This window comes from Lolium rigidum, chromosome 6, assembly GCF_022539505.1.
Source record: "Lolium rigidum isolate FL_2022 chromosome 6, APGP_CSIRO_Lrig_0.1, whole genome shotgun sequence".
Taxonomy (NCBI): Eukaryota; Viridiplantae; Streptophyta; class Magnoliopsida; order Poales; family Poaceae; genus Lolium; species Lolium rigidum.
Window position 1 is genome coordinate 213,458,641 of NC_061513.1, and position 17,095 is coordinate 213,475,735.

A 17,095-nucleotide genomic window follows, 5' to 3' on the forward strand; every position below is an offset into this window, starting at 1 on the left:
TATTTACAGCCTCCCTAAAAAATCTAAAGATCCATGTCTACGGGCCTGTGCGAGATTTAAAAAAAGCCCACCAGCCTATACGTGAGGAGAGGTGTTGAATACAATTGCCTAGTGTCCTCCGTCAGATCGGTAGCCTAGATCATGCAATTCCACAAATCTCTAGGTTTCAGAAGCTGGAGCCCAAAATCTTGCTTATAAATAACTAAAGTAGAGACCTAGAATTAGCAAAAAAGGTTGGGAATATGTAAATTAGCTATAAATAAATCCATACATTTTTTCATTTTTTGGTAGATTAGAATATAAATTATTTCAAATTAAGATTTTTTATTATATGATACATTTCTGAGTACTTAGGTTTACAATTTTTTCAAACTTATAAACATGATTTTTTTGATTCAAAAATACTTTTGTACTTGCATGCATGGGCGTGGGTGCTTCGGTCACCATTAATTTTACTTTGAGGTTCGGATAAAATACTTTTAATTTGCAAAAGTATAGGATTGCCAGAGCTTGTGAGTTAGAAATCCTTATGGGAAATATGAAAATACGTAATTAAAATATCTTTTCTCTTGATTTCTGCAGAGCTGATTTTATTATAGAAATTAACATCAAGAGTGCAAGGGAATCTTCCGAAAACATCTTGGAACTTCTTTGATCAAACTTGTAGTGTGTTGATTTTTTCTACCTGGGTTGCTTGGCTTGTTGGTCGAATCATTTGCACTAAATTTCATAGAAATTTTTACATTCACCTGAATCTCTTGAGGAAAAAAACATGTGTTTTTGTGCCGTGCGTATCAAACAAACCGAAATCTAGTACAGTAAGATTTAAAGGGCTTGGCAATGAGATCCTATATTTTTATCTATCCATTAACCAAAAATCCAGTAACGAATTTTGCTAATGCAAATCAAACTAAGGAACCTAATCCTCTTAAAAATCCCAGGAAACTCCTTTCAGTCAAATATGCCCCAAGCGAAGTCGAGTACAGGGAGATGATATTTCATTATTTTAACAATCCAACAGAAATCGCGATCAAGCAATAGGCTATGATGCATGTCTTGTATATTGTACTAGTATAAGACAACATATGTTTGGAGGGTAAATACTGATGATGAAAATACAATCTGCATGACTTTCGTCAACGCAAATAAAAAAAGACGTACCGTGCATCTGATTTTCTGGGGACGAAAGTATATCGCGTTGGATACCACCCAGTGGACGCCTTAATCTTTACTATTAAATGAGAGTTGGTCGTTCGACACTCAACGCGTTTGATGGTCGTCATTGGAAGCATCTTGTCCGTCCAATCACCCCACCTCAACATCTAACCGTCCGATCACATTTATGGTATCCAACCCAGCCCCCTGTTGACAAAACAAAATTGGAACAAAATCCCTACCTTCCAATAAGACCCGATCTGAAATGATTTGGGACGCAATTCCCGGATGTAGATTGCATGCATCCTCGAATGATCCAATTATTGCCCCTCCCCTTCCCTTTGTTTCCCTACACAAAGGAAGATAATGGAGTACACGAACATCGTGAGGCAGAGGCGCCTGGCGACGAGCGCAGCTAGGACAATGGGCGGCGTCTTGCTTTCGATCTGTGACGGGAGGAAGAGATGGCAGGACAAAAGATCACACGTCTGAGGCAGGCGATTGTTCAGGATCTACCGCCGGCGACCGGAGAGAGATCCGGCGAATCGATCCGTGGTTCAAACTTGGAACTCCCCACCACCACCACCACCCATGACCACGGGGCAGAGGTCGGGTTGTCCAGTACAGGAGGTACTGCGGCCAGCGGCTTGACAGACAGCCATGGCTGCGACCAAACGTGGGAGTCTGTGCCAAGGGCACGGCTACCTACTGGAAATCACCTGTTTTCTTCTGCACCTTCAGTCCATGTCCATGGCGTGGCAAGCTCGGCTGTCGCTGGCATAGTTGTCCTCACTCGAGCTGGAAACAAAGGTGATTCTTTTTTCTGCATTTAATCCTCCCAATTTGTTTTGGAAAATCCGAATGCCTGTACTTTACTTATGAAGAATTTGTATGTGTGGGACTATGTAGCAAGTAATTCGTGTGGTTCGTGTAGCAAGTAATTGGTCCTGATGTGGATCTTTTGAGTAGGTCCGCAACCTTGCAGAGAAAAGCACATTCAGTTAGTGTTGGCAGAGTGCATCTGTCAGTGAAAAAAAAAGTTAGTTTGCCATAGATTTTAGTTATCTGCTTAAGTGGGAAGTTTAACTGCTTGAATACACATTCGAAGCTTGTGGCTGTTCTTATGTTCTGATGCTTTTTTTTTCCAGATTCTGTTTCTCCAGGCCTAGGGGGCCTGCAGTCCCGGATGAACGGGCTTCATCAGAGGGCAGGGTTCCAGCACTAGAAGCATCTCTGCGCGCAGCTTCGCTTCTTGGCAGACGGATGTGATCGTTAAATCGAACGACGACTGCGTCGCGAGGTGGACGAAGACTGTGGCATGGCTACGGAGCTTTGACACATGCGAAAACCCCAGAAGCTTGGTGCGTCCTTGTGTGAGTACAGTGTGGAACACTGGTGCGGAAGGGGGCCAAACAAGTTTGAGTGCTCGTGTGCTCTCTGCCACTGCTTAAAAAGGCAGCGATGGTAAAAACTTGCCGTTTGTGAAAGTTATACAGTGCGCAGCCCTCACGGCATCTCGAGCGGGCCGACGCATTTCGGACGTCCGAAATGTCCGTTTGCGTCGCCCCGCGGATGCGATGTGGTCCAGGGTGACCGTTTGCGTCTGGAGTATCTCCAGCGGTGCGGACGCATTTTTTAACCGGGGACAGCGTCAAGCTCGCTAATGGCGTTTTACGTCCCATCGAGGACTGCCGCCGGCGATTAACTGTTCCCGCGCGACGACGATCGTTCCCGCGCGTGCCCAATACATTGGTAAGTTTCACCGGCGTTTCGCGCGCAATATATGGTGGACACCGGCGGGGGTGACGAGCACACCTCAAGCTAATCCATCCATCCATGGCCGACCACATTAAGTGGGAGCACGTTGTTCACATGTGCCGCAAGCTCCACCCGGAGGAGGAGGAGGAGGTAGCCGCCGCCGGCATTGAGGCCCAGCAGCTGGACCTGGAGGCGGCGGCGGCGGAGGCGGAGGTTGCGGAGGCGGTGGCGGAGGCGGCAGAGCGCGCGGAAGGGCGCCTCGCGACGACCAGGGCGGAGATCGCCAACGCCATGGTCGAGCTCGCCGACGCCAGGGACGCCGTCATCTACGACATCGCGGACGACGACCCCCCCCCCCATGCCTAGCCGCTTCGAGTGCGCCGGCGACCAGCGGGTTCTGCTCGCGTCCTTCGAGTCTCTGGCTGGGGACGCCCAGCGCCGTCAGGCTTGGGTGGCGGAGGAGGAAGCCCACAGCTATGCGATGGCCATGGCTCGGGGGTTAATGTGCTCCGACCTGGACTCGCTCCAGCGTAGGGGCCCTTCTCCCGCGCGGGTCGAGCAGGAGAACCGGGAGCTGGAGGCCGCCATCGCCGCCAGGGACGAAGCGGTGGCGGAGGCGGCTAGGGACAGGGCCCGCTTCATCGCCGACGTGGCGGCGATCCAGGCGGCGGCCCAGGCGAACGAGGACGCGGCAGCGGTCCAGGCGGCGGCGGAGGAGGAGGAGGCCCATGCGGCGGCGGAGGCGGCGGCGGAGGCGGCGGCTACCCATGTGGCGTTGGCCCAGGCGGAGGCCCTGTGGGACAGCTCCCTGGCCGAGGCCCACGAACGGCGCAGGCGGCAGGACGAGATGTCCGTTCGCCGGCGTGCGCGGCGCGCGTGCGCGAAGCGCTCCCGCTTCTACGACGATGCCAGCCCTTCCGGTGGCCAGTAGTAGGCCACGCGACTGCGAGTAACCGAGGCCGGTGTAGGCCGCGCGACGGTGAGTAGGTACGGCCGTTGTTGTAGTTTTAGGTTAACTCGACTAACCATCTCTGTAAAGATGGTCCTTTTGGCCAATCAATAGTAATGAAAAAATCTTTTGCTTACCTACTCACTGCCGACCGGGCCCGGATGCACCCAACGCGGACAGTTTCCGCGACCGCCGAGCGTCCGCGGAGACGCAAACCTGGCGCATATTTGGGCCAGGTTTGCGTCTCCGCGGACGGCCCGATCACTTTGCATCGCCCCGCTGGAGGTGGTGCCAGATGCATTTTCGGTCACAGTGGACGAAAACGGTCGCTCAACGGGTAATAAGGTGATCACTACAACATCATCTGCCCACGCGTTCCTTCTGCTGAGAGTTCATGTCAACAAGCATTCCATGGAGAACATCCGGAACATAAGAGTATGTTGTGTTGAAATTGAGTTTGATTCTTGCATATGAAAGAAAGTATTTATGAGTTTTGGTGTCGAGAGCTAGAGATACATTGATGTTGTATGGGTAGGCAGAACATAGACTTGTACATTCTTCTTCTGTTGGTCTAAACTGCTGGTGTCAATTGATTGATCTTAAGTTGCTCCATTATCATATGAAAAACGTGTACTTTGTTTGAATTGTTTTGTTTGAATTGTTGGCTGGTATAAAATAAATATTCTGTGATCACATTTGAATTTCTTAGTGTGTCCATCTTTAATAATCTGTAAACAGATGTGGTTACTATTACAGCGATAAAGCAACATTGGCTTAGGACAGCGTACCCTCCTCATATCATCTTTGGTGGCATGGTATCAAGTCGTGAAATTGAATGTCCGCTTGTTCGGGAAGAAGCTACATTATGATTGTTGGACATCTCTCATTCGTGGCTTGCCCATTTTGTTTACATCAATATGACTTTCGTTGGCTACACCTATTTCCTAAATTTCTACGAGCACATTTTGATCAGGCACTCAAATAATGGTTTGTTAAGTTGTTGAGTTAGGCTGATGCTGATTACAATCTAGGTGAATAGGTCTTCGCTCAAAATATGGGCAATGATGATTGATATGGACGAGAATCCCATATATTTAACACTACTAAAATATTTATGCTCCGTAGCAACGCACGGGCATTCAACTAGTTTGCAGTAGTGGGTCGATCGGCTCCGTGAATCGACTGCCCCGATTAGTACTGTAACCAGTCACGCACCGTTAACCTGGAAGGTTGAAGTTCTTTCGATGGAGGGAGGCCAACATACACGGTTGCTCAGCCGATATAAGGGAATCAATTTCCTTCCGTGATCTAGGTCGAGGAGGACTCGGTATAGATTTTATCTCGAACATCAACGAAACTAACCTAACAGAGCTCGAACCGGAGGCCAGATAGATTGATCAATCGGGTGAGTCAATTGGATTCATATTGGGGCACCAGGTTTTGTTGACCTCATGCTCGGCTTAATTTACTTTCGTCAACATATCAAGAACCATGACGAGAACCATGACGAGATATTTTTGGTCATGTGTTTCAACATTAGCAGACTACCGAACCAGTACGTGAGGCCAGGAGCAGCGATCACAAAACCGATCTAGGGTTACGTTTTCCTTGTCGGCGACGTCGCTGGCCACTCCGTCTCTGGAGGACTGCCCTCGCCAGTTGAGGTTTTCATTTTTTGTTTATGTTATTTTTTTGGGATGGTGAGGTAGCGAGTACATACTTAGAGCATCTCCAACAAGCGCGTTATATAGGCCGCGCTGCAAAAAAACGGCCGGTATGCAGCGCGTGGGAGGAAAACAGACTCTCCAGCAGGCGCGGTAAACGACGCGGCGCTGCAATTTTTTTTGGACGCGCTGCGTTTTGCATAATCCGGAGCGTCATATGTGGCGCGTCGGCTACAGCGCGCGGCAACGCTCTGCGCATGCGCAAAAAGCCGCCGCGGCGTAGATCCGCCTCGCCCGCGCCCCCTCCCGGCAGCGGCGGCCGCTCCGCCACGCTGTGACGCCCGCGCCGCCGCCAGCGACGGGCAGTAGTCGGCGCTCGTCCTCCGCCGGAGAACTTGGTCATAGCACATATCAAAAGGTGACCGCCGCCTTGCGTATGTTGGCATATGGTATACCGGCGGATCTTATTGATGATCATTTGGCCATGGGAGAGAGCACTTCTATCTTGTGTGTGCAGCGTTTTGTCGTTGCAATTGTCAATGTCTTTGGCTCCACATACTTGAGAGCCCCAATGCTCAAGACACGGCAAGGCTTTTGGAGATCAACGCCAACCGGGGGTTTCCCGGTATGCTTGGTTCCATTGATTGTATGCATTGGAGTTGGAAGAATTGTCCGGCAGCATGGCATGGACAATTCAAAGGGTACAAGAAGGATGCCACCATAGTCCTTGAAGCGGTGGCCGACTGATACGTCCATTTTGCATCACTATTTTATATCATAATTTGCTGTTATTCATTGATATATTTCATATTTAGAGATGATACTTATGTTATTTCACCTATTTTGCATGTTTCATGATTATTGGAGAATTACTCACCGGAGGCAGGATTCTGCTGGAAAAAGCACCGTCAGGATACAATATTTCTGAAGATCAACAATTGACGGAAAATATACCGAAGCTCCTATTTTCACAGATGACGGAGCCAGCCAAAAGGGGGAGCTGAGGAGGGCCGTCATGGCCCCACCATAGGCCGGCGCGGGCTCCACCCTGGCCACGCCGCCTTGTGGGGAGGGGGCCCACGACCCCCTCGGCCATCTCTCCTTCGCGTACTTCATCTCCCGAAAACCCTAAGGCGTAAGGAGGCATCGAGAAGAGATACAGCCGCCTCTGCGGGGCGGAAAACACCAGAGAGAAAAGAGCTCTCCGGCAGGCTGAAATCTGCCGGGGAAATTCCCTCCCGGAGGGGGAAATCGACGCTATCGTCACCGCCATCGAGCTGGACTTCATTGGGATCATCATCATCATCATCTCCACCGCCGACACCATCATCTCCACCGCTGCACCTCGTCTCCGCTGTAACATCTAGGGTTGAATCTTGATTATTTCATAGGGGAAACTCTCCCGGTATTGATTACTCCTTGTTATTGATGCTATTGAGTGAAACCATTGAACCAAGGTTTATGTTCAGATTGTTATTCATCATCATATCACCTCTGATCATGTTCCATATGATGTCTTGTGAGTAGTTCGTTTAGTTCTTGAGGACATGGGTGAAGTCTAAATGTTAGTAGTGAACTATGTTGAGTAATATTTAATGGTTTGATATTTAAGTTGTGGTGTTATTCTTCTAGTGGCGTCATGTGAACGTCGACTACATGATACTTCACCTTTATGGGCCTAGGGGAGTGCATCTTGTATTCGTTTGCTAATTGTGGGTTGCCGGAGTGACAGCAACCTGAACCCCCGTTGGTATATCGATGCAGGAGGGATAGCGGGATCTCGAGTTTAAGGGCTGTGGTTAGATTTATCTTAATTACTTTCTTGTATTTGCGGATGCTTGCAAGGGGTTTAATCACAAGTATGTATTAGTCCTAGGAAGGGCGGTGCATTAGCATAGATTCACACACACAACACTTATCAAAACAATGAAGATTAATCAACTATATGAAGCGAAAGCACTAGACTAAATCCCGTGTGTCCTCAAGAACGTTTGGTCATCATAAGTAAACAAACCGGGTTGTCCTTTGTGCTAAAAAGGATTGGGCCACTCGCTGCAATTATTACTCCCGCATTTTACTTACTTGTACTTTATTTATCTGCTATATCAAAACCCCCTGAATACTTGTCTGTGAGCATTTACAGTGAATCCTTCATCGAAACTGCTTGTCAACACCTTCTGCTCCTCGTTGGGTTCGACACTCTTATTTATCGAAATTACTACGATACACCCCCTATACTTGTGAGTCATCAAGACTATTTTCTGGCGCCGTTGCCGGGGAGTGAAGCGCTATTGGTAAGTGGAATTGGTAAGGGAAACTTTTACTGTACGTGATGTTTTTATTTCTGCCTGCTGCTATAATTCATTATGGAGAGATCTTCTCTTGAATTCCTATTTGGAAAGTCTACTACTACTGCAACGGTAGTGGACGAGGCGCCAAGTGAGAAAGAGATTCCATATAAAATACCTATGAAAATTATTGAACGTGTTGTGGATAACCGCTATGAAGGGGATGGAACTGTTCATCCTGGAGATCATTTATTGTTTCTACATGAATTATGCGGGTTATTCAAGTGTGCAGGTATTTCAATGGATGAAGTTAGGAAGAAACTATTCTCTATGTCGCTATCTGGTAAAGCGGCGCATTGGTATAAATTGTTGAAGAATGGGAACTCTCTTGATTGGAAGGATATTGTGCCTCTATTTTATTCTAAATTCTATCCTCCAAGTGAATTTCACAAAGACCGAAACCGCATATATAATTTCTGGCCTCATGATGGAGAGAGTATTGCCCAAGCATGGGGGAGATTGAAGTCTTTAATGCTCAAATGCCCCATTCATGAGCTTCCCGGTAATATCATCATTGATAATTTCTATGCAAGACTTTCTTTTCAAGATAAAACCTTGCTGGATACTTCTTGTTCTGGATCATTCACACGCAACAAAGAAGAGTTTAAATGGGACCTTCTTGATCGGATTCAGGAGAATACTGAAGGATGGGAGAACGACAAAGGTAGAGAGTCAGGTATAAATTATGATTATGAATGCATTGAAACTTTTATGGATACTGATAAATTTCAAAATATGAGTGCTACTTATGGTCTTGATTCTCAAGTTGTTGCAAATTTTTATAAAGCCTTTGCCTTTCATTTTGAATTGCCTAGGAATAATTTTGATAAGTATCATGAACCTTATAAAGATAAAACTGATTCACCTATAGGTAAATGTGTTGAAATTAAAACTGTTGATCATATTCTTCCTGAAGCTTATATTGAAAAAACTCCTTTCCCTGCTAAGATGAAGGAGTATTCTGTTATAACTAGTGTGGTTAATAAAAGTGCAAAGAAACCTATAGAACCCGAGGAGCAAATAAATGTTGAACCTGCTATTGCAATAGTTAAAGATCTTGTGACTGAAAATGTAGAAGATAGTCACATCATTTTCTGTGAAGATGCTTCTAATATTGTTTCACATCCTAGTAAGTCTAGCAAAGCTAGTGTTGTGGGTATACTTTATGGGTATATCAACGGCATGGCCTAGATCCGGCAAGCCCGGGTGGCCCATAGATGGTGGTGAGGCATGTGGCCCATCGGGCGGCCCAGTTGCTGTAGATCTTGAAGGATGAAGTCCAGCCCAGGAACAGGAAGCCGGATCTCAACCGACCTACGAAGGAGGCCGGATCCGTGACGGCCCATGAAGTATCCGGATCCGGCACGTATTTAGAGGAAGGCGGATCCTTGACGTACACGGCAAGGCATTGTACCGTAGTTAGGTAACTTGTATTCCGGCTAGGACTCTCCGTGTAAACCCTAGATCCGTGCGCCTTTATAAGCCGGATCCTGGGAGCCCTAGAGGCACAACACAACTCATTGTAACAACGCAAAAGCGCCCAGATAATTTCAGACAAGCAGCAGTAGGCCCTGTCATCGTGCAGGTGTTCCGAAGCTGGGTAACTCGCGTACCACCGTCCCGTGTGCACTCCGCCCTATGGCCCCTACTTCTTCTCCCCCTCGTGAGGATCCCTCCTCCGAGGTACCGTCGATTAGGCAACGACGGTTGGCGCCCACCGTGGGGCCTGCGGCGTGCGGAGGCCGGAGCCGGGAGGGTTCCGCCATGGGAAGCTACGACGACACCATCGCAGTGGGGCGTGTTCTTTACGCCGGAAATCTGCCAATCGTCCCTCCGGATGAGTGTTGGATTCCGGCTAAAACCGACCCCGTCAAGCTCTCCATCGTCCCGGTTGGCGGCATACACATCTTCATCGGGGAAACCGTCGATTCCGACGGAAACCCACTGGTAAGTAGCGCCGACGCGACCGCCGCCGAGCGGGACGCGGTCGCGAAGATCCGATCTCGAGACGCAGGAACTTCCTGGTGAAGATTCCGCCTTAGATCCGAAAAAATCAAATCCCACCCAATCCGCCCCGAGCGAGGAAATAACGGTGGAAGACCAATGCGGATCCGCTCGGGTCTCCCGGGTGTTAGAAAAGCAAAGGTGTCACTTCGTGCACTTCTTGGCCCATACCGCCGGAACCGCCCCTCAAGAAGCCGGAGCTGGTCCCGAGCAGGTCGAGGCCCCGGAAAACAACGCTGCTCCGGATCAGCAAGAGGCTGTCGGAGAAAGCGGAACTCCGGTTGAAGAGTCGATTTTGGGAAATCTAAGCCCAATTTCCGGAGACACCCAATCCATGGACACTGAAGAGTTCGATCGCAAGGTGAAGGAATATGGATACGGTGAACAGCCTGAAGTTGACTCCGCCCAGCCAAAGCAGGTACTTGCAACTGTAGCGGCGCTGGGAGAAAACGGATCAGAAGAGGCAGGCACCCAATCCGACCCCCAGCCATCCCACCACGGATCTCCAATGTCGCGGGAGCGACCCCGTAGGGATTCTTCCTCGGAAAGCCTCCTGTCGCCTGAAGAGATGGTCGCACAAGCATGCATGGATGCGGTTTATCGCTCGGATATTCTTAACAAACCCATCACTCCCGAAGACGTAGAAGCTTTAGAAGCTAAGAGAGTGGAGCTGCTGGCAACAGCCAAGAAGTTTAAGGACACCGCAGCCGCCATGCTTGGAGGAAAGGAAGCACGCCTCGGCTTTTGTGGAAGACTTCATCCAGCGTGAGCAGGAGGTGGACGAAGGACTGGCGAAAGTCAAGGAACTCCGAAAGCATTGGGAGGACAAGATCGTTGAAGCTGATCGAGAGGTAGAAAAGGTCCGGCGTGAGTTGATAGCTCCCCGCAGGATCACCTTCGCAACTCCAACGGAGCAGCAGCCGTTCGCAACCCCAAAGGACAATATGACGAAAGCTGCAGAGATCTTGAAGAAAAGTAACGAGGAGATTGACATCGACTACGTTCGCACGCTCGTCGCTTCAGCGGTCAAACAGCAGAGCAAGGCAGACACTTCGCGCAAGTTGGAATCTAACCCGGAGCATTGCGTCTCCACTGCGCAGAAGGACGCCCACGACAATCGCCATCGAGATGACGAATCGCGAACCGGATCCTCGGAACGCAGAAGGAAAGCCAGGGAACACCCAAATCCGATCCCCGTACCATCAAAGACGCCACCATCAGATCCGAGAAAGGGAAAGGATGCAATGTACTACGGACGAGACAAGTACCGCAACCCCTCTCCTCCGCCTAATGGTTACCCGCGTCCCCCTCGCCGCCGTAGTCCAGCCGGAAACACCGGGCCTCGGGGGCATGGTGGAATTGTTATCCGCGACAACGTGCTGCCCTCAAGAAACGAAACGAAACGAGGAGCGCACGCCGGAACCTCGCCGGAATCAGAACAACGATCGTGAGCCCGAGCCTAGGAGGAGCCGGAATGAGGAGCGCGACCCGGAGCCCCGCCGGAGCCGGAATGACCAGGGCAGCCAGCGCCACGGCGAAGGCAGCCACAGAAGCCGGAGCCAGCACCGGGAGGGCCGGGGAGAATCTGAAGGCGGAAGCAAGAGGTCGGATCGGCCCCCTCGCAGATCTCCCTCACCACCACCCAGCGGTGGCGGCGGAGGTGGAGGCGGAGGCGGCGGCCGGAGATCTCGCTCTCGCTCACAATCCCCCCGCCACGGCTCGCGCGACGCGCGGGAACGCCTCAACGAATACAGAACCGACTACATCGGACCGAAGTGCTTTGGCAGGATGATTCGAGAGGAACCAAAGCCAAGGATGAACCTCAAGCTACCCGGAAACTTGAAGCATTATGATGGCACCGAAAGGCCGGATACCTGGATTGAGGATTACTATAATGCCGTAACCTTTGCCGGAGGAACCCCTAATATCGCCTGCCGCATGCTCCAGTTGTACCTTGTAGGTCCAGCCCGGATCTGGCTCAGCGACCTCGAGAAGAACTCCATCTTTTGCTGGTTTGACCTGAAGACCGCTTTCGAGAAACACTTCAGGGGCACCTACAAAAGACCTGCCACGGCAAGCGACCTACAAGCTTGTATCCAGAAGAAGGGAGAATCCTCAAGAAACTTCCTCACACGATGGTTGGCATGCAGGAACGAGTGCGAAAACGTCGACCACACCACTGCCATGTACGCCTTCATTGGTGGACTGCAGAGAGGAGGACTGCTGAGGCACAAGCTCACCTGTTTGGCTAACGTAAATAAACTGACTTTGGATGAGATGATCTCCATCGCCAGCGACCATACTGCCGCCGATGATGACGCAGGCGGTGATATCACAGCTACAACAATCCCCCTACACCAACAAAAGAAGAACCGTGATAACGGCAACAACAGCGGCCATAAACGCAAAAACCCTGATGACCAGAAGAGTGGCGGATCCGACATGGTCGCCATGGCGTTCCAACGCGGAGGTTCAGGAGGCGGAAGAGGACGCGGCCGTGGAGGCGGAGCCGGCAGGGGTCAGCAGCATGGCACTGAGGTCACGGCTGGCGGATCCCGCGCCCCGCAAACCTACGAAGAGTATAGAGACATGCCCTGCCTGGCCCACTTGGATCCGGTTACAGGGAAGTCCACTCACACCAACCGCAACTGCAAGTGGGTCAACGATCTAAAGAACGACCCGGAAGCAGGATACAAGCGAGCCCGGAAGCACCGCCCTCGTGGCAAAGGAGGCAAGGGCAAGAACAAAGACAAGGAGGAGGACAGTTCCGAGGCGATGGACGAGGATGATAACTCGCCGGATCCCAAAGCCGGATCCGCAGGTAAATCCAACCCCTTCGAGAAAAAGAGCGTGGGGGCTTACCACACTTTCCTCGGAACCCCAACGAGTCCGCGCTACAAAGTCAGCTACCCGGATCCCGAACGCCACGGTTCCGGCTGTGCCGCAGTATGTCAGGTGGTCGGAAGTTCCATGCACATTTGACAGGGAGGATCATCCCGCCATTGTGCCAAAAGAATACTACGCCTTGGTGGTAAGTCCCCGCATAGACGGGTATGACTTCTCCATGTGCCTCATGGATGGTGGAGCGAGCTTGAACATCATGTACCTGGAGACTCTGGAGCGGATGAACCTCACCAAGGAACAGCTCAAACACAGCAACACTGAGTTTCACGGCGTGGTTCCGGGTAAGAAGGCAAACTCCCTCGGCAGCATCACACTTCCCGTGGCCTTCGGCGATGTTCACAATTTCCGCGAAGAAAAGATCACGTTTGAAGTTGTGCCCTTCAAGAGCTCCTACCATGTCATCTTCGGCAGGCCCACCTACCACAAGTTCCATGCAAGAGCGTGCTATATCTACAACAAGCTCAAGATTCCGGGTCCTAACGGAATGATCACCATAACCGAAGACTACAAAAAGGCTCACGAGTGCGAGTTGGGCGAAGCCGCCTTCGCAGAGTCTGTCATATCCGGAGAAGAGCTGAAAGGCTACAGAGCCGCGGTGGATCCGACTGAAATGCAGACCACCAAGAAGCGGATCTCCGAACACAAAAACTCCTTCGGGGCCGCGATAGAGACCAAGAAAGTCAACTTCAAGGAAGGTGACGATTCCAAGCAGGTCTCGATCGGAGCCAACATGGACCCCAAATAGGAAGACGCGCTCGTCGAGTTCCTCCGCGCTAACATGGATATCTTCGCATGGCAACCTTCGACATGTCCGGAGTACCAAGGGAACTCGCCGAGCACTACCTCAACATAAACCCGGGGCTAAACCGGTGAAGCAAGCTATGCGACGCTTTGGTGATAAGAAGCGCCGCGCCATAGGAATGGAATTAGCAAAGTTACTAGAGGCAGGTTTTGTAATAGAAGTAATCCATACTGATTGGGTCGCAAATCCCGTCCTTGTACCCAAAAAGAACACTGAAATACTAAGAATGTGCATCGATTACTCCGGCTTGAACAAACATTGTCCGAAAGATCCGTTTCCCCTGCCGCGCATTGACCAAGTCATTGATTCGACGGCAGGGGCGGAACTTCTGTGTTTTCTTGATGCGTATTCCGGGTATCACCAGATCCGGATGAAGGAGTCCGACCAAAAGGCGACCTCATTCATCACCCCATTTGGCACTTACTTGCTATGTTACTATGCCCTTTGGCTTGAAAACGCAGGTGCCACCTACCAACGTACGATGCAGTGGTGCTTGAAGGACCGAGATAGGCCGGAACGTACACGCCTACGTCGACGACATCGCGGTCATGACTCGGAAAGGATCCGACTTGATCGGCGACCTCACGAAACCTTTGAGAATCTCCGTCGGTACAAGATGATGTTGAATCCGCTGAAATGCGTCTTTGGCGTACCAGCCGGAAAACTCCTTGGCTTCATTGTCTCTAACAGGGGCATTGAAGTGAACCCGGAAAAGATCAAGACAATTTTGTGCATCAAAAGGCCAACTTGTCTCAAAGATGTGCAACGACTCACTGGTTGTGTCGCAGCAATCAGTAGGTTTGTTAGCCGTCTTGGCGAGAAGGCACTTCCCCTATACAAGCTATTGAAGAAAACAGACAAGTTTGTCTGGGACGAGGCAGCAGATGCGGCACTACAAGGATTGAAGGAGATACTTACCTCCCCACCTATCCTAGCAGCTGCAGGAGAGTCAGAGCCTATGCTCCTCTACCTGGCAGCCACCAACAGGGTCATACGCCTCGTCATCGTGGTGGAACGACAGGAAGAAGGTCACGAATATGGAGTCCAAAGGCCAGTTTACTATATCAGCGAGGTCCTTACAGAATCCAAACAGCGCTACCCTCACTTTCGAGAAGTTAGCCTACGGAGTATTCCTGGGCAGCGGAAAGCTGAGACATTACTTCCAAGAACATCCGATAATGATCGTGAGCAAGGCTCCGCTGTCAACGATTCTCAACAACGCCGACGCAACGGGACGCACGGCAAAATGGGGCATTGAATTATCCGCCTTCGATATCGGCTACAAAGCCGGGACTGCTGTAATAACCCGGAACATAGGAACAACGAAGGGTAGATTTAGAAATGGGATGTGCATTTCATCGCAAAACGGGGAAATTTTCGCGCCTTATTGCAACTAAACCTAAGAGGGATCGAGGTTCTCTCTCATTTTGCACTTAGGGTTAGGCAATGTGAGTTAGGGAAATTTCGACATGATCTCTTTTGTATCTTGTTGATTTGGGAAATTGATTTTATTTGACAAGTGTTAAACATTAAACAATAATCATTACACAACATAAATATGAATTTACAATTCAAACACAATATATTATTCAAATCCTTTTGGATTTCAAAGTGAGTATCAAATACAATATTTAATCAAGATTATACACTTTACATAATGCAAAAGCTCATAAACAAAAACTTGAGCTTTATTGATAACACAACACAAATTACATTGTCTTTACAGAATTCTTGATACAAGAATTGATGAATAATAAACGAAATAAAAATAAAGATTACAAATAGTTCCTAAACTAAAATTTAGACTATGTGCCTTGAAGTATCTCTTCATGGCCATGTCCATGATTCAAAACCTGCAAAACATAAAAACCAATACTAGACAGAATGTTAAGTGTAGAAATTCAGTTTGGACTGATTAGTGTGACAGATTCGGTTTGGACGAGTTAACCAAGTGTCATAGACACTTGTGCTTGTCCAAAACCCGGACAGACACCGAGGATAAGAAGGAGCGAGACCAAAGCCGAGCAACCATCGAGGGCTCAAGTTTCGAGCATATGAGCACACTTGCTCATGTGTGCTGTGCACACAACAGACAAGGCGAGTGCACTAGCCTAGTCATCAAGCAAACCAGGCTTGTGTGTCAAGGCCGGAGAGGAAGTAGAGACCATATAAATAGCACACAAACCCTAGAACCATGACAGTCGACCACATATGCAAATCACCGGGTAAGGGTGAAGCGAGAACAAGCTCGGTTCATCCAGTTCTTGAGCAAGAACAGAACCAAACCATACAAAACCACTCAGCCACCGGGAATCATGGTGACTTGAGAAGATCATCCAAGACCTGGAGGTGGAGAGCTGTACACAAAACCCAAGTCTCGCATCAACCAAATATTTCTTTCTAGGAGCTGGAACAAGGTATACCTAGTTCCTGGAAAAGATCCCATGGATCTAATCCATCATATGCATGAGCATGGGATGAGCGAGATGCTCATATGGGTAGATCATCACTTGGTTTTCACCAAGGATTACTGCTGATCAAAAGCCACTAAAATATAAAGCATCTAGAGTACGAGATCCTATGCACAAGAAACTAGCACATATGTACGAGATGCACACACTAGCAGATTTGATGCATAGGTAGCACCGGTAGATGGCAAGGATTAGCAGCCATGACTACACAATAAATCCTAAGCATACAACCATCGAAACCCTAGATTTCTTCACGAGGCAAGTATATTGGCATTCATAGTTTCTATGATTCCCAAATATACAAGCAAAGATGAGTAGCCAACAAGATCCAACCAACCAGGTGAGCAACCGATCGGTAGCAAGGCTACTGAGGTCACTTCACACTTAGCACCAATTGAGAGAAAGCCAAATACAAAGCATCACTATCCAGAAATGGATTCAGACTTTAATTGCTTGATAAATAATCATGAACAGCAAATTCATATCAAGCAAGTCATTTAAAATCATCACTGCATAAGCAGTTCTTCATAATCAAATTAATACAAGCATGAATTTATTACAGATCCATGCTTAGTACTCGACAGATAGCACACTATTGAGCGAGCATAGTTAATTTATAGCCACGAGTATTAACCAAGTAAGCCATCATCGGCAATCAATTGATCAAATGGATCAATTATAGCAAGCCAAGTTACACGGAGAGGTTAGCCAGCAAGCAAGGAATGATCCAATGGATCATTGGCTTACGGAGTAGCACTAAATCATATCACAGGCACCTCTGGCACACACACAAGTGTCACAGATGCAAAACAAGTACACCTAGACAAGCAAGCACAGTAGAGCATGGCAAGTATAGAGCATGCTAGGAGCAGCAGAGAAGCAAGAACAACATGAACCGCATGTCGAGCAGCAGGTGCCAGTACCAGTAATGGTAATTGGACCATGTGCTTGCAATTAATCCAAACATAGACGAATTGCATCGGAATAGCAAGGCTCTGGGTGATCACAGGATCACCAGAGAGCAGCAGAGCTTGAGGAGG